Consider the following 26,117-nt stretch of genomic DNA (forward strand, 5'->3'; position numbering starts at 1 on the left):
GAATGCCATCAGGTTTTGGGAAGTGGGTAACACAGAGGCACCCCATGGGGGAGGGGCAAGTCAAAGTGCACTTGGCCAGTCAAAAACATTTATGCCCAGCCCCTATTGATTGTCCACCGATGAACCCTTGAATCAACTTCTTTGATGCTTTCCAATCCTTAGTGTCTCATGGCTGCTGAAGCACAGATGAGAACATTTACTATTTGTGACTATTTTATATTTTTGTCTAAGAAATTGCCTTGAAAGCAAATAATAAAGCCACAGATAGAAAATGAGAAATGAATGCCTCATTTACAATTTGCTTGGAACTGTATCTTTGGAAGGGATGTTGCTCTGCCCAAGTCAGAGTGCTTTGGTGTTTCCAGAACCGAAACACCAGACCTGGGTTTCCAGCCCGGAACGTGCCTACCTCTCCGGCTCTACAGGGGGGGTAGACAATGTTCCCCCTACAGAAGGCCCAACCTCCCCTCTCCCTAGATGCTACATCCCGTTCAATCCCACAACGTCCACTGGTGCACTCTCAGATATTTACCATCTGTTCAGAGCAGGTGATAAATATCTGCATTAACCTCTCCATAATAGAGGCCAACCTGATAAATGAACAAGTTAATTCAGGGTCCAGCAAGTTATTCCCCATGCCAGGGACATGCTCTCATTATCTCCTTTAACTTCCAGTAAAATACTGGGAATTGTTAATTGGGCCCTAGTATCTTCCCACTGAGTTAATGGGGAACTGGTGAGAGGGCACTTAGTGATGAGTCATTTCCTGATTCAAATAATTTAGGGACAAAACAGAATACCTGGAGCAGGACCTGGAAGTGATCTAAACAAAATCTTGAAGATCCTAAACTTCTGAAATAAAAATTAAAAACGGGGATGATTAAACAGAAACACAATGTTATTTAAATAATGTTCTGACTCAGAAATATAACTATGAAATTGGCCTTTTTAAACTATGAAACTTGTATTTGCAGACCAAGTTTTTAAGAAAACGTTTTCTGAATGTTACAAATAAGTAACCATTTGGTTGAGAAACTCTAATGTTGATATTATGGGGGTCATTATGAGTTTGGCAGTGTTTTGGGAAGACCGCCGCGGTGGCAGCCACCAAAAGACCACCATGTTGGCAGTAATCCAACCACCGTATTAAGAGTCACACTGTGAAGTCCACCAAAAAAAACGTCAGGACACTGGAGGATGGAAAAGAGGCGGTTCCACCACCAGCACTGCCAGCCCAACAAGAATCCTCCCATCGGATTACGATCCACAAATCACCACAGCGGCTCTTCTATGGCGGAAAACCATTGGCGGTGAGAACCGCGGTGGTCTCAACTCACATCACACTGAACACTACACCACATTGGATAGTTTGAAAATCTCACACCTGCCACACACCCACACACTCAACACACCTACACACTCTATTATATAACACACCCTACACACCCCACAATCCTTTGCAAACAAAACTCCACACATAGCCACAGAGGAGCAATAGCCAACGATTTCCTAAAACAACTTCTAGCACCTATACACATTTCACCACATATACATCACACACCTGCACAACACACAATTTACTTTTACACACAACAGCCATCACCCACTCACATCACAGAACCTACACCTCATCACTTATGTTTTTCTCAGCCTTTTTTTATCAACACTACCTCAGGGCCTTTACCACCACTACCATGTTCCCACAAAAACACCCACGTTTTACTGATGATGAGTTGAGGATCATGGTGGACGAAATTGTCAGGGTAGAGCCACACCTGTTTGGAGCACAGGTTCAGCAAACATCAACAGCCAGGAAAATGGAGATGTGGCAAAGAATAGTTGACACGGTCAGTGTTGTAAGCACCTATCCATGCACAAGGGAGGTCATCAGGAAGAGGTGGAATGACCTCAGGGAGAAGCTGCATTTCATGGCATCAAAGCACCAGCTGTCGGTATTGAAGACTGGCTCTCACCTCCTCCTCCTACTTTCACATCATGGGAGGAGAAGGTCTTGGACATACTGCATTCTGAGGGTCTGACTGGAATACCTGGGGGAGTGGAGTCTGATAAGTCCCCACAACATTCATGTCCCTCAATTGTTTTGCCCTGCATGTTCCCTCACCACCTTACCCCATCTCATTAACAAACCACCCACCACCCCGCTGTCTTAATACCACTCTCTAGCATGCCACATGTCCGCTAAACTCATCTGGCACCACAGCCCTTGGGAATGGCATGTGAAGTAATGGGAACTGATAGCACTATAACTCCCAGAAGGCAATATCCCACCATTATGAGAACCAGAACAGTGCACCAAAAGTGAGATGTCATGCATGTGAAAATAACTACCAATCTAACCCATCATGAATGTCCAACTGTGAAACCGTTTATGGCAATGACAGCAATGCAAAGGCCCACTCCCACTATCATTACAAGCAAAACACAGCTACAGCTGAGTGCCCCATCAAACTGCCCTTAGAAAAAAGATTCCTAAGATTGAAATTTACTCACCTGGAGTGAAAATCTAGATGCCAATATGTATGTACATGCAGTACATCCAGATAGAGGTCAATGTCTATTGCTTACTCCCATACTGTGTCCCTACTCTGTCACTATTGTGCATTGCCCAGCTTTTTTGTGCCATGTATCATGCCAGACACTTCACAAGGCAACAAAGGTGAACACCCATGTCAATAGTCAGACAACATAAGATGGTATCAGCAGTCTAATGACTACCAACATAGTTTAACATCTTTAAGCATGGTGTATGGTATTGAAATTAAACAGTCTCATGTTGTACTAAGTAAAATTTAGCAGCAGTTCTGGGGATCATGTGAAGGCACTGTTTGCATCTCACACAACATCACTAATACTCTAAATGAAACATCACTTGTTGCACCACTTATAGCAACTCTGTGTTCCACTTCTCCAAAGGTAACCTTACCATTACCACTATGGAAAGGATACCAGACTGCCATTACCCCTCTGGATGAAGGCCCCACTGAGGACAACACCCCTGGATGTGTGGACACTGAGGATGAAGCTGACCCTTCAGGGACACCTGGTCAGTCAACAACTGACAACCGCACCCTGCCCACAGACTCCTCCCAGCCCTGTTGCATCAACATCACAGGCAATCATTCATCCCCAAACCTGTTTTTGAAGGACTGTTTCATCCAATTTGTGCCCCCCCAGTACAGGTACCCAACTCGCACTGTGCCATCCCTGACAAAGATGGTCCTGCCACCACTGGAAGTGGGCACACTGTGCCAGGGGCACAGGCAAGTGGGAGGAGGGTGTGTGGGAGGGATGGTGTGGGCCAGAAGTTGGGGGCTCCAAGGGACAATACTGAACAGGAAACCATCTCCCAAGTCTTGGGAGCCTACCAAATTCCCAAGGTATGATGGGCCAGGTAGTCACCAGGATGGGGGAAATCCAACAGATGGAGAGGGACAACCACCAGGATGTTATGCAGCAGCGGCAGGCACAAACTGCCATCCTGGCTTCCATTGCTGGGGTGGTGAGGGATATTAATTATAGTAACCTGAGTAGGTCTGGCACACAACATCAGGCCTCTTCCACTAGTAATGACTCTTCAGGCCCTTCAACATCTACGGCTGCTAGTGGAATGGAGGCCCTGTTAGGGGAAGGACATGCCTCAGACACCCCACCCTCTGTAGCAGAGGAACTCCACCGCAAACTTGGACGTCCACCCAGACATCCAGGAGGAGCAGATGGCAAGAAAAAAACCATTACCAGGAAGTAAACCTCTCCTGACTGGTTCCTCTTGTGTGCCACAGATACTCACTGTTGGCTGTTCTGAAACCTAACTCCATTTTCCTGTGGTGCAAGGACACTGGGTGTGCCAACTCTAGTATCAAAATGTCCTTCTGTATTGTACAACCTTTATTACAGATATCACATGTGCACTCTATCACCAGGAAACTCATCACATTGGGATTGTAACATAGAAGCCAAAACAGCTGTATTCTACATCCCCACACATTTATTTTTAGATTTGCACACAGCAGATAACATAGTGCTGCTAGTGACTTATGCTTGTCAGCTTAAGTGTCAAACACTACTAACCCACAGGATAGAGGAGTTAGGGACATGTCAGTCTTCCTACAAGCCAGGAGGTATACAGATTGGTCCTTCGTAACACCATGTAAAGCCTTATCACATACCCATACCTTAGCTTCCTAATAATCATACCCCATGACACAGACAGAGATCAGTACTGATGTCCCCAGTCCAGGGACCTTTCATTTACATTGGTCACGTATCTGTAGGCTTGCCACTCACCTATGTCAGTCCACAGAGACATGAAAATTGGTCTGCAAAGTAGGAACACAATGGCAGCTATGTTACAGGTAGGTCACATACAACAGAAACCATTATGATGATAGAGGCTCTGGTTCAACATTTTCACATGTGTCAGACACATATGGACACACACAACACCATATGACCACCTCCAGTACCAAACAGGTCTTCTTGGTGGGAAAACACACTTCCACCCCAATGTCCTGACAGTCTGGCCATATTAGTTACACTTCACATACTCATGCCAATCAGGACCTGGTTTCATCAATGTCCACTCCTCATGTCTGCCTGCAATTCCTATCTGCCTCTGACACTGTCTGTGACTTGCCAATGATGAAGAGCCAAACAAACACAGCAAATCTGTGATTGACATGAGATAAGAGATATAAACGAACATCAATTCTGACAAGACATTTTCACAAGTGTGACTTTGCATGTGCAGTAATGAAACAGGGCACTGTATACCTCTATGTTCGGTACACAATACCAAATTACAAACTGCATGCACAACTGACTCCTTGGCATTGGAGCTACCTAAGACCTCACAGATCATGGTAAATAGGAGGTGACATGCCAGCCATCAATTCTAGGTTACAAAATTAAATCACACCATTAAGAAGATATCACATATCTTGAGTCAGTTGAAGTACTGATTGATGAGATCTGCCATGAAGTCTCCAGATTCATCTTCATCTGGCTCATCATCACTTGGCAAATCTGCATTTCCACCCAAAGGTTCTGCTGCCTTCCCCTCATCTGGTACGAATGGTATCTGACTCCACAGGACAAGGTTGTGGAGCTTACAGCAGGCAACAATTATTTGACATATCTTGTTGGGTGAGTAGAGCAAGGACTCCTCCAGGTATGCTCAACAACATCCCTTGTCCTTCCGTGGGCCTCATTGTAGCCGACTTCCCCTGGCATGTTCGAGTTCCTCACTGGTGTCAACAACCAAGGACTGTTTAGATAGCCTCAGTCTCCTGTAAGGACATTCACATTTGTGATAGCAAGAGATAAACTTTGCAAACACACATGTCAAATGTGACCTACCAACCAGCCAGGCCCTCTCTGTGTAGAGTTGTGTCATCAGCAGTGTGATATTGCTGTTGCTCATGATGAAGGAATCATGGACTGATCCTGAATACTTCGCACAGACTTCTGAAATGTACTGGTCTGCCAAACACACCACTTGGATGTTGATGGAGTGATAGTTTTCCCTGTTCCTGTTTACCTGTTCATTTCCACTGGGGGGAACCAAGGCAACATGGGTGCCATCCATGGCTCCAACCACATGTGGAATGTGTCCCATAGCATAAAACTCTACCTTCACATAGGCCAAATCTGCACATTGTGGAAACCTGATGTAGCTGTCCAGGTGTTTCAACAATGCACACAGTACATCCTTCAAAATTAGACTGAACATAGGCTGAGCCATCCATGCACTTAGGGCCACTGTATTCTGAAAGGACCGAGTGGCCAGGAAGTGTATCACTGACATAACTTAAACGATGGGAGGTATGCTATTGGGATTGTGAATGGCAGGCATCAGATCTGGTTCCAACTGATCACAAAGATCCATGATTGTCTGCCTATTCAGGCGATAGATCTGTATTATATGTCTGTCCTCCATGGTGTGCAGGTCTACTAGTGGGCAGTACACTGGAGGTTGTTTTCCTTTCCTCATGCAAGGGTAACTATGTGGAAAAACAAATAGATTGTAGGTGACTTTTACATTGTCCACATAATGAATATGTTCACATACAAGTCAGACATAACTGCTGTCGCTGTCAGATACAACATATGACATCTAAAGTACAGCATCTTGCTATGCATCCTAGGACACTCCCCTTGGTTCACATTCCCTGAATCCTCTAATGTACTATACATGCATTTTTATCTGTGACTGTTAGTGTGTGATAGCCCAACTTAGTTGAGAAGTGAAACATATTTGTTGCATCTATGCTACATTACCAATGCACATAGGATGTTGAGAATAGGTGTACATTTCCATTACCACCAATCCCTCTCTTACACAGCTTTTACTACTCACATGCACAATTAGACTACTAAACATGAAGGCAGCACTTACTAGTATTTCAAACAATATAGGGAATCGTTAATGACACAGATTCCAATACTTTTCCATACATATAATTACATCAAAATGGCAGCTGCCTGACCTACTGTACTGGACATGAGGAAGTGACCTAACTCCGCCGGCGGATGTCGTCATGGCAGAAGGCAGTTACAACCGCAGTAGAGATTGCCATTGGAACACATTGCTGCCTTTGGCGGACTTGGGCAGTGACGGTCCTGTATGTGGCGTAAGTGACCACCATCTTCTGCTCACTTGACTCCTGACACTGCTGCCAGCAAGACCTCCACTACCTGAGCTGCTGTGTACTGCCTCTGGGAGCTATCATGTCCCATACTGCAGGCCCCAGCCTTCACCTCAGAAGAGCTGGAAAGCTCATGGAGGAGGTCCTACCCCTGTATGGACAGGTATGTGGAGCACCAGAGGAGCAGGTGAGACCATTGGTATACCAATGTGTGAAAGGTGGAGTTTATGATGGCGTACATGAAATGTGAACTAGTGAAGTGTACATGTGCATAGGCAGACATACAGTAGTGTCACATGTTAGCTAGTGTTTAAACTAACTTCCTTCATACACAGCACAGTTTGCAGCATGGACAACAATGATGGTGCAAGAAATGTTATTGTAGACACTCCATGTTATGGACAATCATGTGGCCTGGTCACGTGTGTGTAGTCAATACCAGGTACTGATCATGCATGTTGTATGGGGCACTCCACTTCTCACATGGGCTGCCTGCAGATGCTAAAATGGGAAGGAGTTTGAGGTTAGAGGATGGGAATGTTTCCCTACTTGCTGTGACTGAAGTGTCCTGACCACTTGTGTTGGTATGGTGCATGTGGACATGAGTTTCTCCTTTTGTCTGTGTCATCCATGCAGGTCAACGCCCATCAAAAAAAGTGGGTCTGGCAGGCCATCGCCAAGCAAGTGAGGACCCTGGGGGTCCGCAGCCGGCAGAGCACCCACTGTAGAAAGTGGTGGGACGACCTGAGATGCTGGGCCCAGAAGACCGGAGAGGCCCATCTGGGGATGTTCTCTCACAGAGGGAGGGGTGCCCATCAGACCTTGACCCCCTTAATGTCCCACATTTTGGCAGTGGTCTACCCTGAGTTGAATGAGCATTTGAGAGAAGCACAGCAGCCACAAGGGGATAAGTACTGACTACACACATTTAAATCCCTCTGCCAGTTCAGTGTCTCATGTGTAAGTATCTAAACTGTAACAATGTGGTAAGTGCTAAAGGTAAATGGTCTCCTAGGACCACATAGTAGTACAATTGCTACCATTGATACACAGGTATTGACATGGTATTGTGTATAGGGAAATATAACTCACCTATGTTAAGCCTATTGTATAACAGCATGTGGTGATGTACACGTGACTGTGTCATATGTGTACCTCTACAGTTCTATATATATGTGTAACCTGCTATGTCATCCTTCCCATCTACTGATCCATAGTCTAGATATCCTGTTGGTAAGCTGCCCAGCTCTTTGGTTTCAGTCCATTCCTATTCCACTGGATCTAGGTCTATGTGCAACATAGGCTCTCACAGGTGAGAAACAGGCTAAATATTCCTGAGGTGTGAAATAGATGTAAACGTCATGTGAGGATGTTTCTCATTCAGAAATTTCACATTGCATACTTGCTACACTTACTCAGAGGTGTGAAGAGGTGTCCCCATTGTTAAGTGTGGACTGTAGATTGGCAAATGTGATGTTTGATCAGGGTGGACATCCTACATGGTGAAAAGCATGGTGGTAATAATACATTCCTAGTGCAAGACATATCATAGACATGTGAGGTCAGACTATCTGTACCATGTACATGTTATTGAGAAGGTAAGTGGCTAGCCTGCTACTCACTTAGTCAATGTATTTTTCCCATGCTACATAGGGCAAGACATCTCCTACAGCACACACTGTTTTTTGCCAACATCGTGTGTACATTGGTACTTCCTGCTACTTTTAAGATTAAGGTTTGGCATACCTACTTTTGCTATTCTGATTCTGTTTTGAAATATGTTAGAATGGATAAGCTCATTTAACCATGACTTCATGGTGTTGCAGTTGTTGTAGTTGAGTGAGTTCTATGTTGGTAGAATGGTATATGTTGTCAGTCAAATTGCTGGACTCTAGGTGTATGTGTCAATCATGGTTACTTTAGAAGTCGTTTATGTCAGTGTAACTGTACTCCAAAGACGTAAGGTGACTTATGTTTGGAGTGTTGATAGTGATGTTGGTCATTTGATCTTATTATATTGAGGTTGCTACTCAGCATGATAAGTGGAAATGTATGTTGCCTTCATGCACACAACAGGTGTCCATTGTATTGTATTGTATTGTATTGTAATCGTATTTATATAGCGCTTACTACCCCTGACGAGGCGTCGAAGCGCTTTTCGATGAGTAGCACGCTACTCTGGGACCCAACAAGAATTAGTGATGGATTAGCATCGGGAAATAATGAGTACAGTTTTAGTATTATTATGAGTTAATTTGAGCCGCGGATATGAGAGTTTGTTAGTTAGATTGACTGGAGTAATGGAGGGGTGGAGGGGGAAAGAAATCCAGAAGTGTTAATTGGGAGTATATCCTTCATTTACTCAACCCAAAGGCTTGGGATGAGTAAAGGAGGGTGGAGGAGGGAAGAGTATGTGGAAGGGTTAGGGAGAGCATAGTAGAAGGGCGAGATAAATGCGGGAGAATTTAGTAGGGTTGTGTGGGAGGTCACAGTAGTAGAGCGAGGTTTGGTGAGTTAGATGTGGAAGCGGAGGGAAGAGCTTAGGCAGAGTTATTTAGGAGATTAAAGTAGTAGAAGGGATTTGGGATGAGTCAGAGTGAGAATGGAGGATAGTTTGATAGAGACATGACATATGATGATGAGTAGATAAGTGTGATAAGATGAGAGCAGGAATTCATAGATATCTAGTATAACAACCCACCCAGGAGCCATGCAATGATCCACGAAACATGCCAAGCACAGAAACAACATATACACATACATACATATATATATATATATACACACACACATGAATACACACACATATGCACATACAAAACATAATTAGAACCATGGGTAAACATACTTAGTCAAACAGGTTTAAAGAGTGTGTATGTATTTTATTGTTATCTGCGTTTGCGTGGCCTCTCTGTCTGTGTTTGTCTGGCCTCTCTCTTTGTCTGTGCTTGCGTGTGTTTCTCTGTATGTCTGCGTATGCACTTGTGCTCCTCATGCTGTCTGTGGGTGCCTGCCCTCTCTGCCTGTGTGTCGGTGTGTGTCTGGTCTCTCTCTGCCTGTGCCGGTGTATGTTTGTTTTTTCTCTGGATGTCTGAGTATGCGCTTGTGTTCCTCCTGTTGTCTGTGTGTTTGCCTGGCCTCTCTGCCCGTGTCTGTGTTTGCCTGGCCTCTCTGCCTGCGTCTGTGTTTGCCTGGCCTCTCTGCCTGTGTCTGTGTTTGCCTGGCCTCTCTCTCTGTATGTTTGTGTTTCTCTAGATGTCTGAGTATGCGCTTGTGTTCCTCCTGTTGTCAGTGTGTCTGTTTGCCTGGCCTCTCTGCCTGCGTCTGTGTTTGCCTGGCCCCTCTCTGTTTGTGTTTCTCTGGATGTCTGGGTATGCGCTTGTGTTCCTCCTGCTGTCTGTGTGTCTGTGTTTGCCTGGCCTCTCTGCCTGTGTCTGTGTTTGCCTGGCCTCTCTGCCTGCGTCTGTGTTTGCCTGGCCTCTCTCTCTGTCTGTTTGTGTTTCTCTGGATGTCTGGGTATGCGCTTGTGTTCCTCCTGCTGTCTGCGTGTCTGTGTTTGCCTGGGCTCTCTGCCTGTGTCTGTGTTTGCCTGGCCTCTCTGCTTGCGTCTGTGTTTGCCTGGCCTCTCTGCTTGCGTCTGTGTTTGCCTGGCCTCTCTGCCTGTGTCTGCCTGGTCTCTCTGCCTGCGTCTGTGTCTGCCTGGCCTCTCTCTGTGCCTGTGGTATGTTTTTGTTTCTCTGGATGTCTGAGATGCGCTTCGGCTCTTCCTGCTAACTATGTTTGCCAGACCTCTCTGCCCGCGTGTCTGTGTTCGTCTGGCCTCTCTCTGTCAGTGTGTGTTTGCGCCGGAGTATGTTTGTGTTTCTCTGGATGTCTCAGTATAGTCTTGTGTTCCTCCTGTTGTCTGTGTTTGTCTGGCCTCTCTGTATGCGTGTCTGTGTTAGTCTGGTCTCTCTCTGTCCGTCTCTGTGCCGGTGTGTTTGCGTTTCTCTGGATGTCTAAATATTTCCTTTGCTCCGCCTGTTATCTATGTGTCTGCGTTTGCGTGGCCTCTCTGTCTGTGTGTCTGTGTTTGTCTGGCCTCTCTCTTTGTCTGTGCTTGCTTGTGTTTCTCTGGATTTCTGCGTATGCACTTGTGCTCCTCATGCTGTCTGTGGGTGCCTGCCCTCTCTGCCTGTGCCGGTGTATGTTTGTTTTTTCTCTGGATGTCTGAGTATGCGCTTGTGTTCCTCCTGTTGTCTGTGTGTTTGCCTGGCCTCTCTGCCTGTGTCTGTGTTTGCCTGGCCTCTCTGCCTGTGTCTGTGTTTGCCTGGCCTCTCTCTCTGTATGTATGTTTGTGTTTCTCTAGATGTCTGAGTATGCGCTTGTGTTCCTCCTGTTGTCAGTGTGTCTGTTTGCCTGGCCTCTCTGCGTGCGTCTGTGTTTGCCTGGCCCCTCTCTGTTTGTTTTTTCTCTGGATGTCTGGGTATGCGCTTGTGTTCCTACTGCTGTCTGTGTTTGCCGGGGCTCTCTGCCTGTGTCTGTCTTTGCCTGGCCTCTCTGCTTGCGTCTGTGTTTGCCTGGCCTCTCTCTGTCTGTTTGTGTTTCTCTGGATGTCTGTGTATGCGCGTGTGTTCCTCCTGCTGTCTGTGTGTCTGTGTTTGCCTGGCCTCTCTGCCCGTGTCTGTGTTTGCCTGGCCTCTCTCTCTCTGTCTGTTTGTGTTTCTCTGGATGTCTGGGTATGCGCTTGTGTTCCCCTGCTGTCTGTGTGTCTGTGTTTGCCTGGCCTCTCTGCTTGTGTCTGTGTTTGCCTGGCCTCTCTGCCTGCGTCTGTGTTTGCCTGGCCTCTCTCTCTCTGTGTTTGTGCTTCTCTGGATGTCTGGGTATGCGCTTGTGTTCCCCTGCTGTCTGTGTGTCTGTGTTTGCCTGGCCTCTCTGCTTGTGTCTGTGTTTGCCTGGCCTCTCTGCTTGCGTCTGTGTTTGCCTGGCCTCTCTGCCTGCGTCTGTGTTTGCCTGGCCTCTCTCTCTGTGTGTTTGTGCTTCTCTGGATGTCTGGGTATGCGCTTGTGTTGCTCCTGGTGTCTGTGCACCTGTCCCCTGCCCCCCTGGAGTCCTCGCAGGTATTTATCTCCCTTTCTCAGTTTCAGTTCCAGCGGTGACATAATTGGGTTATTTAAAGCCTCTGACACCCTCTGCTTTAGGAGTAGCCTCATTCTGTCTGCAACTGAAAACAAACAGAAGAGACAGGGCGAGAAAGCGTGAGAGCGAGCGCAATGAGACTCCTACACAGCAGTCACTGCGATGCCCATACAGACCTCTATTTCCCGACAGTGCAAAGAGACCATTCTGCCCAAGAGAGGTCATTGAGACTGTTCTCTCTAGAAAGCGCAAACGCCTCGATGCTGAAAGAGGCAGGACAAAGACTGCTTTGTCCACAGAGACAGAATCAGGAGGGGAGGGGCTGTTTCGGCTGGACAGTCGAATTAGACGCTTAGGAGTGAAGAATGGGTTGTGGATGAATTGAGAGATGAAGGAAAGGGGAGAGCGAAAGAGAAAGAGTGAGAAAAAGAGAGAAGAAACGTATGAGAAACATTACCCTCGATTAGGGATAGGAAGCTCCTGCCCCAGGTGTGGCTCTCGTGCCCCTTGCACCTTCCTTGCCACTCGGGTTTTAGGGGAGATCTATTCTTTGAGAGATAGAAAGTAAAAGTGTTATGTGTGGATGAAGGGGAAGGGATGAGCCGTGGGGTGTCATTAGGGGGTTGCAGGGTATACCTTTGGCCTTGGACATTGAGGGATAGCCACAAGGCCACACCCCACCACAGGTGGCCAACTCTTGATGCACATGCCCTGTGTCCAATACTGTGTGTGCGGCCAACACATAGCCATCAGCCATACAAAGTGAGTGACAGCTGCTTGGGGTTGGCCTCAGGGCCTGACCTGCAGCCAGGCTTGCTCCAGTCGTCCAAGTGCTAATGCTCATGACCTTCCACTGAGTGCTGCAGGGACTGGTTGCAGGCCCTACGCCCAGCTTTCCTTGAGCATCCAGTCCTCACTGCACTCAGCCAAATGTTGTGTGAGTGGGGGTTGGCTGAAGTGTCTGGCCTTCCTTTGGTCAGGCCGTGCGTCCAACCTGCTGTGGCTGGCAGTCCCTTGCTACACATGCCTGGCATTGACACAGGGTTTGTGATCTGTTATAGACTTATGGACCCTTGTTGGGCCTCCATGGGGTTTGACGACCAAGTTTTGGGTCCATGAATCAGTGGATGCACCAAGAAGGGTCTGATCCAAGACCCCCTGCTAAGGATTCAACACCTGGGTGTAAGCATTCCTAGAATCTGTAAACCCCTCACTGAAAATATATATTTTTTAAATGTTTTTTCGCTTGTGGGGTCCCTACCTGAACCAGAGGGTCGAATGGTGCTGACTCATCTCCCTCATGCCGCCTTCATTTTTATTTTTCAGGAGTCTGGGACTGAGTGCTCTAGTCCTGTAATGGCAGCCACAAAATGTTTCAAGTGACAACCATCTAATAGGAGAGTTTTGCGTCTGCGGACCCGGTTTTGGGGCCTGGGGCTCAAAATTGATGACAGCAAAAAATAGCTCTACCACCCGGTCCGATGTGTTTATTTTCCAAATGTTGACCACGGATGGTCCATGAACCTAGGTTCCAGAACCAATAAGGTCTAATGCACCAGATATTGCTAACATTGTAGCCCTATCAAGCTCATCGAATCATTTTTAAAGCCTTATTTCTTGAAAACTGCTTGAAGGACTAAGCCACTTCCCTGAATAAAGCTGGATTTTCATACCAAGTCTCATGTAGTTCCGCTCAGTGTTTTTTTCTGTATTGGAGAGCAAAGACTCCTATGGGGGTTCAAATGGGAAATGTTGATCCCGCCATTTTTTCTCCCTTGGCAGATCTGTATGAAATTTGCTATATCAAAACCAGATGGAATGGCCTTTTTCCATTGAATAGTGCTAATATTCTTAAGAAAACACGTGATGAGTGGACAGAAGAGAGGGAAGCAAAGAGAGTGGTAGACAGGGGGTACAAAAAGAGACACACACACAGAGTGAGAGAGAGATCAAGAGGGACAGTTGGTTAAACCCAAGGAAATTGATCAGTTGTGTTCATAACCTATGATCGATGTCAACTTACTGAACAACAGAAAAAAAATCAAATACTGTCAGAAACATCTGACATCCCAGTTACAATACTAGCCTCATAGGAGCAACTACAAAAAGTACAATCAGTCTGAGTAATTAATAGCAAACTGTAGTATAACACCTTTGAACAGCAGAACTCAATGGATAAACTACTTCTCATACTTAGATAAGAGCAACTGCACAAGACCTAGTTAGAGCAGCTTCTCTGTAATTGATACAGAAGTGGTGACCACCTGCCTCGCATTAAATTCGCAGTGAGATCACAGCAACTGCACATGACCTATTGGCAGTGGCTTATATATCCACGATGCAGCAATGGTAAACATTTATATTGCAATACCTTCATACTTAGATCAGAGCAACAGCAAAAAACCTAATGATAGCAGCTTATCTACCCCACATGCAGCAGTGGTGACCATCTGCATCACAATAAGTTTACACTTAGATCAGAGCGACTACAGAAGACATAGTGAGAGTAACTTGTATACTATATAAACAGCAAAAGTGACTACCTTCATCAGGATACCTGCACTTGGTTCAGAACTGCACAATCCACTGTACCAGAGTAACTGCTTGAATCTGAGAAGTGCCGGTACTCTCCAATTAAAAGTATTACGTTTTTTGTCGAGAATTGCAGGTACTCTCCCTCTCAAAATAGAAAAGTGCCGGTACTCAGTACCGGATAGTACCGGCCCATTTAAAGCACTACATTGTGTGTGTATTAGAGCATTTCTACGTGTACCTGCCCGAAGTGTGTAGTGCTTTGGAGTCGGTTTGGTCAGCTGTCACCTTGATGGTGTTGTTATGCTCCCTGTGGTTGTCTATTGGTGTATCCTGTGTGCTAAGTAGACCCCTATTGCTGTAGATGAGTAGGTCCAGAATGTCTGTGCAATCCTTTGCAAAAACACAGTTGATACATGTGTTGCTGAAATGGATTAGGAGTATATTATACTTCAAAATTGGATATGCCAAATGGAGTAGATGCATCTGTTTTTTGCCATTGTGAATGTTATAGCCATAGTTACATTTTAGAGATGTGAAAGCTAAGCAACGTGCTGTGTTGTAATTGGAATGTGATGAGGTAACTTACATAGAATGTGACATCTGGCAATGGACTGAGCAAGTGTAGATTTGGAGTAGGTATGAATTTGAAATCAATGTTAACACAGATTGTCATTGATGGATTGTTGTTTCACAGTGATGCTCTGTACAGGGACACACTTATGTTGACAAATCATCTTGTGCATGAATAGTTTGTGTTTTAGCTGCACTGATAGTGATGTAGAGGTGAGATAGTAGGCTTATGTTGGGTGTGACATTGTTGCAATATGAGGTTGTGGAATGTATGTTGTTGGAACATGATGTTGGCTCAAAATGGTTTCTACCTGGGGATGTTTTACACATAAATGTGATGTTACTGTAGTGTATGGTGTAATGTAAGTGGTATGTAAAGAATGTGATGACCCTACGTCTCTCTCTCTCTGTCTTTCTGCATCAGCATTGGCAGGTGAAGGAGACAGGGCACATCCAAGTGGGGAAGCTGCTGGCCTCAGGGCCCGAAGTCATGTTACCACCGACAGAGTAATGCGTTCCTGGAGTGCATTCACGGTGAACTGGCTGGCCTACGGAGATCCTTTCAGGCTCTGGCCTCTACACAGACGGCAGCCAGTCACCCTTTGTCTCCTGTCCCCCCTCCACCTTCCTCTTCCCAATTCCAAACCCCTCTTCCCTGACCCAGCCAAAGCAGACAGACAAAAAAGCATGCATCCACCTCAACATCCAAGGGTAGCTCAGACAAATACAAGCACCACAAGACATACCACCGGCATGCACACAAGCAACATTCAGATGCACACACAGCAACAGTCACATCCTGCCCTGACACCGCCACCACCCCCAGCATCACTGACAGCACACTTGACACACCTGCAGACACTACACCAACATTCACAGATCCAGCCACCACACCAATCCTACCCACAAACAGCACCACAGCAGACCTCAGACATCCACCCCAGTCACTACACCTGCAGACACCACAACCACTGACACGCCTACATGCAGCACATCCACCATACCTGCAGTCACCCACCCAACAGGCACACACCACCCACAAACATACCTCGCACAAACATGCACCCATGACATCCACACCAACACCTCAGACAACCACTCCCTCTCCCGCCACACCCAAACCCTTTTGCTATGACCGTCCTGTGTGTCTAAAAAAGCTTTCTTTTTGGAGTTTGCCCTTTTCCCTACTCCTCTCCCACTCCATGATACCCACCTGCAAGTACCCATGCCTCTCCCCTGCCAAGATATCTACCCCTCCTAAAATAACCCAACCCTCCCCTACACCTAAGACAAAGCCAAAACCCTACTTTCCCAAACCAGATCCCAAAGCCCCCTCCAAAACCTAACCCCCCACTCCGCCACCCTCCCCCAGTTAACCCTTGAGGTGCCTGCCTGCCCCATAGATGCCCGTACCAGTGGAGGTTACATGGTAGTCAACAGTCAAGTTCGGGGCACACATATGAGCACTGTGTGCATTAAGACTGTTATTTAAGGACTGGCCTATGGCCTTTGTTTTTCCAATATTTTGGATTATAATAATAATTTAAACCAACCTATTGTTGGTTTACTGCTTAAATCTTTGTAATGCATTTCTTCCCTAGTATGGAGTTGTTCCTGGCAGAAATTAGTTGTGTGTCTGTATGTGTGTGTGTGCTGCTTGGGCTATCTGTGTTGTTTAGCCAGTATGTGAGGTTATGTGCAGTGCTTTTGTCTGAAAGTGGTAGGGTGTGTGTTCTATGATGGACAATTGTGTGTTCATGATTTTTTGTTGTGTTAGTATTGAGTGTTGTTTCTGTTGAGATGTATTTGTTGGTTTGTTGTGTGGCTTTGTGTGCTTTGACTGTGTGCGTGTTTTGTGCATGGTGTGTTAGATACAATGTTCTGTGTGAGTCGATCGATAAGTAGTAAAGTTGTGTATTTGTGCGTATTTTTGCCTTTTGGTGTTACGTTGTAATGTATGTGTGATGTGTCCCTGGGTAGTGTCCCCTGTGGGTCCCTGCCAAGAGATTTGAGATGGTGTGGTTGTGTTGTAGTTATGATGTGTTGTGGGGTACTATGTGTGTATGGGCCTGCGCAGCGTATCCGTGCGTACCTTATGTGTTTGTGACGTGTGTGTGTGTGTGTGTTTGATGGCCGTAGCGTGGTTGTTGTGTATATGATAGTGTGTGTGTGGCTGTATGTGAGTGTGCGTTTTAGTGTGCTGTTACGTATGAGTGTCGCCCTCACACCCCCTTCCCGAAAGTAAGTTGTGTGAGTGTACAAAAATTGCCAATCTACAACAGTAACAGGTAAGTGTGTGTACTTACGGTTGCTGTTGTCGTCGTAGATTCTGAAGTCTTTGGGCGAGCAGGGGCAGCGGGAAGACATCTACTTCAGGTTCCCTGGCAGCTCTGGATGAGTACGACTTCCTGAAGGTGGATGTCTCCTTTTATGCAGTTGGTTTCCACCTCGGTTTCCGTGGTGTGGCGACAGCGGCATAAACCTTGACCGTGTGTAACTCGTAATCTGTCTGGCGGAAACATGGTCTCCGCCAGCCTGCAGGTGGCTACCATCGTCCTTGGAGGCCAAACCGCAGTAGTGGTGCTGGCGGTGCTTTGACTGTGTTCTGTACTGAATACCGCCATGGTCATAATTTGGTGGTCTTCTCCGCCAGCCTGTTGGTGGTACTATTGCCACCGCCAACATGGAGGTCCTGAGACCGCCAAACTCGTAATGAGGCCCTGTTTGAATAGGAGCTACTGTATTGAAACAAAAAAGTCTTGTGAAAGGACAGCATAATGTAACTCATAATGAAGTCAGCCAATGGCTGATGTGGGCGGATGCATTGACCCTAGATGCATTCTGGAGTGGTTGGAAGCAAAATGTGAATGACATACAGACTAATGGATGAAGTCTGGCTGAAAACCCCAGAAGGAAACAATTTTAGTAAAATCAAAAGGTCTCAGGTAACACAGACCTAAAAAAGCTAATTAGTCTAGCATTGCCTGCCAGCCTCTTGCCTTTGAAGGAAGGAAGGAGGAAAGGAAGGAAAGAAAGAGAAAGAATAAAAAAAAGGAAAGAATGAAAGGGACTGCAAATATAGAGCAAACATGAAGTTATAATTCAGAGTTCATGTGAGCAGTTGTTTGTATTACTGTTATCTTTCGAAAGGTTCTGTTTTCCGCAGCTTTTTCAGACTAGTGAAATAGCAACAGATAAACAAAGGCCACACAAATGAAATTTAAACAGCATTGGCAGGAGAAAGGTACTCACACACACAACACCCCCCACCCTTTCACCCCCTCCCCTGTCAGACAATCGACTTACCTTGTCCAGCGAGGAGGTCGTCTGGCAGGGAACGGGATAGGCGCTTCCACCGCCGGCAGCGCCCAGCCTCCGGACACTGGCAGGCCGTATTACAGGTCGTAATATGGCTGGTGGAGTCCTTTTGGCGGGCGGGGCCTGGAACCACCCATGCGCCTCCGACCGCCAGCACGACTACTGGAGGATTTCTGACCAAATTGTGGCGGAAATCCTTCAGTACTTGTAATATGGTGGTCGGAAGAACGCGGTCTCCTGGCGCCCTTGGCTTCGGCAGTCTGCTGAAAAGACCACCAAAGTCGTAATGAGGGCCTAAGTCATAATAATGAGGCAAAAAACAAAGATAAAGAAGGAACGAGAAATTATTAGCAGCTAGTTTTCCACACCAAACAGGTGTGATTCTCTAATAAAATGGGTATCTCTGGAAATATCCAGCAAAATGTTTGTCAACAGTAGTCAATCTAGCTGTCCAAATTCTCCCATTCATTGAGCCTTCGCAAGTGTGGTCAACTGAGTCACCTTTTCTCTAATAAAGTCAAGGAGCTAAAACCAAGGGAGAGGCGCAACAGCCTGAGCTACCGACATTGGAGCTGGGGAACCAGGTTTGAGTCTCTGTATCGGTTCAACATCCTCTCATTCTGGGCAAATCACTTAATGTCCCTGTGCCTACAATTCAGCACCCTGAGACCCTCATGTGTGATTTGCTGCACTTTTCAAATCCTTGACTGATTGAAAGCAGGAGAACAAGCAAGAAGTTTACCCTCCTGCTAACAATAAAACACTAGGAATGCTTCTCTGTCCTTTTATCTTCTGCAGAGAAATCAGGTGCAATCAATGCAATTAAATCTGTCTCCCGCTTGTATCTCCTCCTGCGCCTATTTACAACAAATGTAGCCTTGTAAGTAGTCAAGCTCTTCTACTCATTTCTAGTTTGTGACTGACACAAGAAGTGCACCCTTCTCAGTTACAGCTATGACTGTCACCCTACTCAAGAAAGCAGGAGCCAATATCGCAGTTTAGAAAATGACCACCCTATTGCAATACTGCCATTTGCAGCCAAAGGTTCTGGAAGGTTATAAGGCAAAACAAATGTGTAATCATCTGAAAATTACCATGCTACTTTTTGATTCATAAGCAGGCTTTTGCACCCCCAACAGTGCAGAAACTGTATTAGAGTTCATGTTTTTCCAGATTCATATAGCGCAAACCTAGCCTGCAGGCATGAGCACTTTAGGAGCACCATATATATCACACGATTTTTAGGCATGGGGAAATTAAGAGCCTCATTATGACTTTGGCAGACGAAAAAGCCCGTTCTGATGGGGAGGTTGCCTCCCCATTATGAGATTTCTGCTGGGTCAGCGGGCGGAATCTCAGTTTCTGCCTGCTGGCCCAGTGGGAAACAGCCTACAGCATTGTTTCCAGCTCGTAATAGAGCCAGAGGCAATGCTGTAGTGCGAAGGGTGCACGTAGTCCCAAGTGTTCTAAGTGCATGGACAATGCAGGAGCTCCCATGCACCCCGTCTATGCCCGACTTTTCATGGCGGTACTACTGCTATGAAACCGCTGTCGGAGAAGGGGGTCGTAATCCCCAGGGCAGCGCTGCTTGCTGTGCTGCCCTGGCAGATTAGGATCATCACGACCACTAGACTGCAGGGACGAGTAATCTAGGCTTAATTTTACTTTTTATTGCAAGCATAAGCCTCTCCAATTTAGGCAGAGGCTTATTTTATTTTTTCTATTTTCTAATTATTTTGAATATGCTTGTTAAAATTGTGTTTGAGCTTTAGTGTTGAGTCAGAGTATAAATGAATGGAACACGAGTACATTGATGAGTCACAGAGTGCATGCATAGTGGGTTAATGAATGCCTAAATTTGCCAGGGACTGAATTGGCACTTTAAGTTTACACCAGACCTCTGGGCATGCAGAATGCTTTTTGCAAAGCTTGCCCAGGTAAAAAAGGCAAAATTATGAGTCATTCAACTTTGTACATTTCTAATATTTCAGGTACCTTTTTGCACTACAATAACACTGGGGATCTATGCACCGCACCACTTTTCTTGTTCATCTGCTTACAATAATATATTTCAAATGTCACCTGGTATGGGAAGCTGTTCATGTCAAAATTACATCCCCCTATATAAGACACCTTCTGAAATGCATAACATACTGCAAAATGAATATGGCACACACCAGAATTAAAGTAATATGTGTCAAAATAAATTATATACCTGGCAGAGTGAATCCGACTTGAACTAAAACAAATATGAAACTTGGCACAGTGAATCTACTACTTAGTGAATGCGTGAATAACACACAATCCGAATTGAAAATGAGATATACTGAAATATATATATCAATCCTACTAAAATAAATATGGCCCTCACCGTAAATGATAAAGCAATCACTGAAACGAATACAATATTCATCAAAAAGAATGGGACATTTCTTGAAATGACTGACATATGCCAAGAGGAATATGACATACATTGAAATGAATATGACAGACTGAATTGAAAAAAGGTACGGAAATGGATATACTATATTCTGAAAATAATATAATGCACATTGAAAATAAAATAGCATGCCCTGAAATGAACATTATACATGTTGCAATTAATATGAACTGTGCTGAAATGAATATTACCCAGATTGCAATGAATATGAGATATACAGAAATAAAAAGGAGATGTTTTAAAATGAATATGGCTTGTATTGAAATGAATATAAGCCCCATTGAATTGAATTTGACATGCCTTCAAATGAGTATGATCAAAGCTAAAATTCTTATGACATTTGTCAGAATGAATATAACATGCACTGAAATTAATATAATACATATTCAAATGATCATGATAATTGTTAAAGTGGATAAGTTGCATCTTAAAATAATATGTCACGTGTTAATATGAATATGACATCCATTGAAGTAAATATAACATTGATTGAAAGGACTATAACACATGTTAAAATGAATGCGGCACGAGTTGAAATGTGCATGAGCTTCATTGAAATGAATTTGCCATGTTATAAAACTAATATGAGCAACGTTAAAATGAACATGACATTTATTAAACTGAATATGGCTTGCATTGAAAGCCATATGATACACATTGACATGATTCTGATACATGTTGCAATTTATATGATTCATGTTAGAATTAATATGATGTGTTAATATGAAAGAGACATCCATTGAAAGGAATATGCCACATGCTAAGATGAATATGGCATGCAATGAAATGAATATTAGCCCTATTGAAACTAATTCAACATGCCTTAAACTGAATATGAGAAATGCGGAATTTAAAATGAAACGTGTCAAGATGAATATGTTATGTCTTGAAATAAATATGATACACATCAAAATGAATATTGCATATATTGAAATCAATATGACCTATGTTGAAATGGATATGACCCATGTTAAATTTACTATGGCAGTTGTTAAGGTAAATATGACATCCACTGAAATGAATATGACATGCATTGAAAGGAATATGACACATGTTAAGATGAATATGAACAACTTTGAAATGAATAAGACAGCTGGTGAAATTAATATGGCCCACATCAAAATTAGTATGAAATTAATTAACATGAATATGACACTTTTTTAAATGAATATGAAACTATATAAGATAAATGCTTGGAAGTGAATGAAGCGCCTAATGATCACAAGCAATGTTTAAATGAATATGGCTTGCATAGAACATATGTTGATTTGCTCTAAAATTGATATTACATATTGAAATCAATATCACATAAGAATATAAAATAAAGAACCAGTCTTTCCCATGCATCCATTACACGTATCCATTTACAATCAGGTAAGTATTTCTACATTTGTCACACAGTACTTTATCACGTCGGTAAGTATTTGTGTAAATAACATAATTTTTTATGTGCGCCTAGAGGTAAAGTGAGGTAAGGATGATTTTAGGGTTTAAAGGTGGGTAGAGATAAAGGGGTGTAAGGATATTTTTTGAGTTTAGGGGTGGGTACAGGTAAAGGGAGGTAAGGGCGATTTTAGGGATTAGGAAGGGGGTAGAGATAAAGGGAGGTAAGGAATATATATATATCTATATACATATAGATATATATTACATATGTTGAGCTTAAGTATTTCAAGGCGCTTCATATGTGCTAGTGAGATCACTAACACATATGAGAGTGCCTTGAAATACGTGTGCTTAGGATGTGCACTGTACAAAAAAGGATTCATTAACAAAATAGCCCATATGGGTCAATGACATTGAGTACTAACCTTTCAAATACATTTCTATTGAAGTCAATAGCAATTGTTTTGCATGTGCCGTATACTAGTCTGACCAGTCTTGTAAGAAAAGTTTCAGGAGCGCTTAGCCAGTCCCAGTCCTGTCTACAATAGCTGCACCTCTGCAGCTAATATCAGTTTCCCCTCAGTATACAGACACAAAAGCAGGGTTCAGTAAAGTGTGATGTGGTCAACCAGCTGGATGAAGGCTCACTAAGGGTTGCTCACAGGCTCACTTAGCGCCATTATTTGGGTCTGCCTACTCTGTGCGCATTGTATTTACGCCGGAGTATAAATAAGGTGTTAGGGGATTAGCGTCATGTTGTGGAAGCAAATCTAATTTGCATCTAATTAGCGCAAGGTAGTTTGCTGCATCCACAATATGATGCTAACTCCTATATTTTGCTGCTAGACGGGTCTACAGTCAAACTATAAATATGGAGTTAGCTATGCGCTGTTTGAGCGTCAACATTTTTGCCGCTAAAATGGCGCAAGCCAAGTATTAATATGCACCTTGGTGTGTCTGGTTGAGTGACCATGCATGAGAGGGTGAGTTGCAGTGTCGGTGGTGGTTGGTTAGTGTGCGCAGAGGATTCTGCATATGGATCAGTGGATGGGTGCATGAGGGCTTGAGAGAGGGGCAAGTGAAGACTTCCTTTGTGATGTGTGGAGCAGTGCAGCATGTGGCGGTAGGGGTTGAGAGTGCAGAGGAACGCGGTTGGTAAAGGGAGGACCAGAGCTCCCTGCACTGGGTGCAGTCCAGGTGCTGACAGGCTTGCCTTGCCATCAGCAGCGCACCCGCTGCACGTCTGTGCTGCAGTAACAAGCAGGTGCTGGGAGGGTGGAAAGTGCAGGGGGCTGTGTTGAGGAGGGGCAGGATGCAGGAGAGCAAAAACAAGGTAAAGAGCACTGGGGAGAGGAAATGGTGGCAAATTGTGAAAAGCAGGGGCCAAACGGGCACAGAGAGGCACACAAGACCAGGGGAAAACTAGCTGACAATGGGTCATAGACAAGGGTAAAAAAAACAATACAAAGAGCCACAAACAAGAGCAGAAAATGGGGCATAGACAAGGACAAAAACAAAGCATACAGAGACAAACCAGGACTAAAATTAAGCATACAAAGGCACAGACAGGTTGAAACTAGAAGAAATGGGCATAGAAAGGCACAAAACAAGTGCAAAAGGAGCAGAAAACATGGCACAGAAGAGTAAAAAAACAAGGCAAAACAAGTAGGAAATGAGACATTGATAAGAGCAAAAGCAAAGCATGAAGAGGCTCAAACAGGCAGAAATGAGCAGAATATGGCACACATAAGGACAAAAATGAAGCACAAAGGGGAGCAAAGATAGAAACAAGTCAAAAACAGGCCCAGACAAAGAGAAAACGAAGCACAAAGAGGTACAGACAAGCCAGAAAAAAGCAATAAATGGGGCACAAGAGAGTCAGAAAGCAGAGAAAATGGGGTACAAAAAAAGGCAAAAACACACAGAAGGGCTAAAACGAATGGGCAGAGAGGCATAAACAAATGTTGGAAGGAGAAGAAAACTGGCACAGAGAGGCTCTAAACAAAAGAAAACAGTCCATAGACAAGGGCAAAAATGAAGCACAAACAAGGGAAAAATGAGTCAGTCATGCAATGTGGTCTCAAAATGTGCACTGTACAAAAAAATAATTTAGGAACTCTCATGTGCTTATAATGCACTTACTACTACATATGTAAGTGCCTTTGAACACTTGAGCTCAGAATGTGCATTTTACAAAAATGTATTTTTTAAAGGACAGCGTACATAATCCGGAGTTCAACCTGCACTCAGCCATCTGGTGGATTGATGCAGCCTTACTTGCTGTGACGGGGCACTCCAGGTGCACACTTCTGGTTTTACCAGTCCCGCTCCAGCCTCAAAAGTCTGTACAGAGGGAGATCCAGAGCTGCTGGGATTGTGAGTATGGGATGGCTTACTGTGGTGTTACTGGAAAGGCCCTGTGACCCAAACCCCACAGCAGCGAAGGGTGTATAACTGGACTGTCTGTGGCCTGGTCCTGCATGTGTCATCAACGTGCTCCTTCCCACAACTCTTCTTCTTGCTGAACCACCAGAGCGCCCCCTATTGACCTTCCAAAGTGGGCTCTGCAATTTGCATTGAACTTCACTGGGACCAGCTGTCAGTGTCATGTGCTTTTCAGTGTGCGTTATACACACACAATTTACCATATCCATTTCATTCATCTCCTTATCCAGTTCAATCAATATTTTGGGTACCTCAACGTGATTCATATCAAATTTCAGTGGTGCACATATTTATTTCAAGTACATTGTTATTTATCTCACTGGTATTTCTACCCATCTCAAGATTTGTGATATTTAAATCATTCTGTAATGTTCATTTAAAAAAAAAAATTGCTTTCATGTTATATTAGTGCAAAACACACAATACACTTAACAGCACTAGATCACAGTATAGTACACGCAAGGAACAACATATCGTATAATCAGGACCCCTGGAATGATGTGGTTTTGCAGCTGCTGTATTTTTTGCATGGTTATGGATTTACCACATTTGCCCATAATTCATTATCTGCTACATAATCTGCAGGTTTTAACAAAAACAAATGTTGTTTCTAGCTCAAATGCATAAAAACTTATGAAAAACATGGCAAAACGTGGTCCTGAGTAATGGAAGGCCCTTCAAAAAGGTTATTTGGTCATCTTTCATTTGCTTGTTGCTGCATTTAGGATTCAGTTGCTACTTATAAGATTAAGGTGGTCATTACAACCCTGGCGGACGGTGTTAAATCGGCGGTAAGACCGCCAACAGGCCGGCGGTAAACATTTTGCAATTATGACCGTGGCGGAAACTGCCAACAAAGACAGCCACTTTAACACTCCGACCGCCACGGTGGTACAAACAAACAGCGCGGCGGTCACCGCCAACAGACAGGCGGAGGACAATGTACCGCCCACATCATTATGACAGGCCAATCCGCCACCTTTTCCGGGGCGGATTCACCGCGGATAAAAACACGGCGGAAACAGGCATTTTGAAGGGAAAACGCTCACCTCTACACACTCCACGAGGAACGACAACACCATGGAGCCGGAACTCCATATTCTTCCTGCACTAGTCTTCCTGCTCCTGTACCAGGAGCAGTAATGCCGGCGGTGAAGACCACGGTGAGTACTGCACCTACGACATAGGGGAGGGGGGAGGCAAAAAACAGGGACACACACACGCAACACCCCAACCCCCACCCCCACCCTCACCCACTACAACACACACCAATGCATATCCAAACATTACAGTAACACCCCCCAACCCCCCCGGAAGAATGCAAAGACAAAAGGAAATGAGTGCAACCATTGTAATATATCAAAATAGAGTAAGCAAATATATACATATATACACTATTAACAAAATATACACCACAAATAGTAGTCCAGGTATTTCACCATTCATAGTCCGTGGACCACTGGGCCCAAAATGCATGGGCGAGGCCCACACAAGATACCCGAACATGACGGAGAGAACACTGCAGGGGCATCAGATAGAAATACAACAGGCACCTCAAGGGGAAGGGAAGGGGGGGCACCTCAGCCGGATGAGTGCACAACGCCAGATCCACGAGGGGGCTCCATGCCCATTGATGTATC

The 26,117-nt window shown here is 44.8% G+C and overlaps 1 protein-coding gene across 1 annotated transcript in view; it reads right to left on the minus strand.

The window, feature by feature from the left end:
• AGXT2 (alanine--glyoxylate aminotransferase 2) overlaps positions 1-26,117 on the minus strand; it is a 206,065-nt gene that overhangs the window by 110,447 nt on the left and 69,501 nt on the right. The gene's annotated exons all lie outside the window — the stretch shown is intronic.

This window comes from Pleurodeles waltl, chromosome 1_1, assembly GCF_031143425.1.
Source record: "Pleurodeles waltl isolate 20211129_DDA chromosome 1_1, aPleWal1.hap1.20221129, whole genome shotgun sequence".
In the NCBI taxonomy this organism is placed as follows: domain Eukaryota; kingdom Metazoa; phylum Chordata; class Amphibia; order Caudata; family Salamandridae; genus Pleurodeles; species Pleurodeles waltl.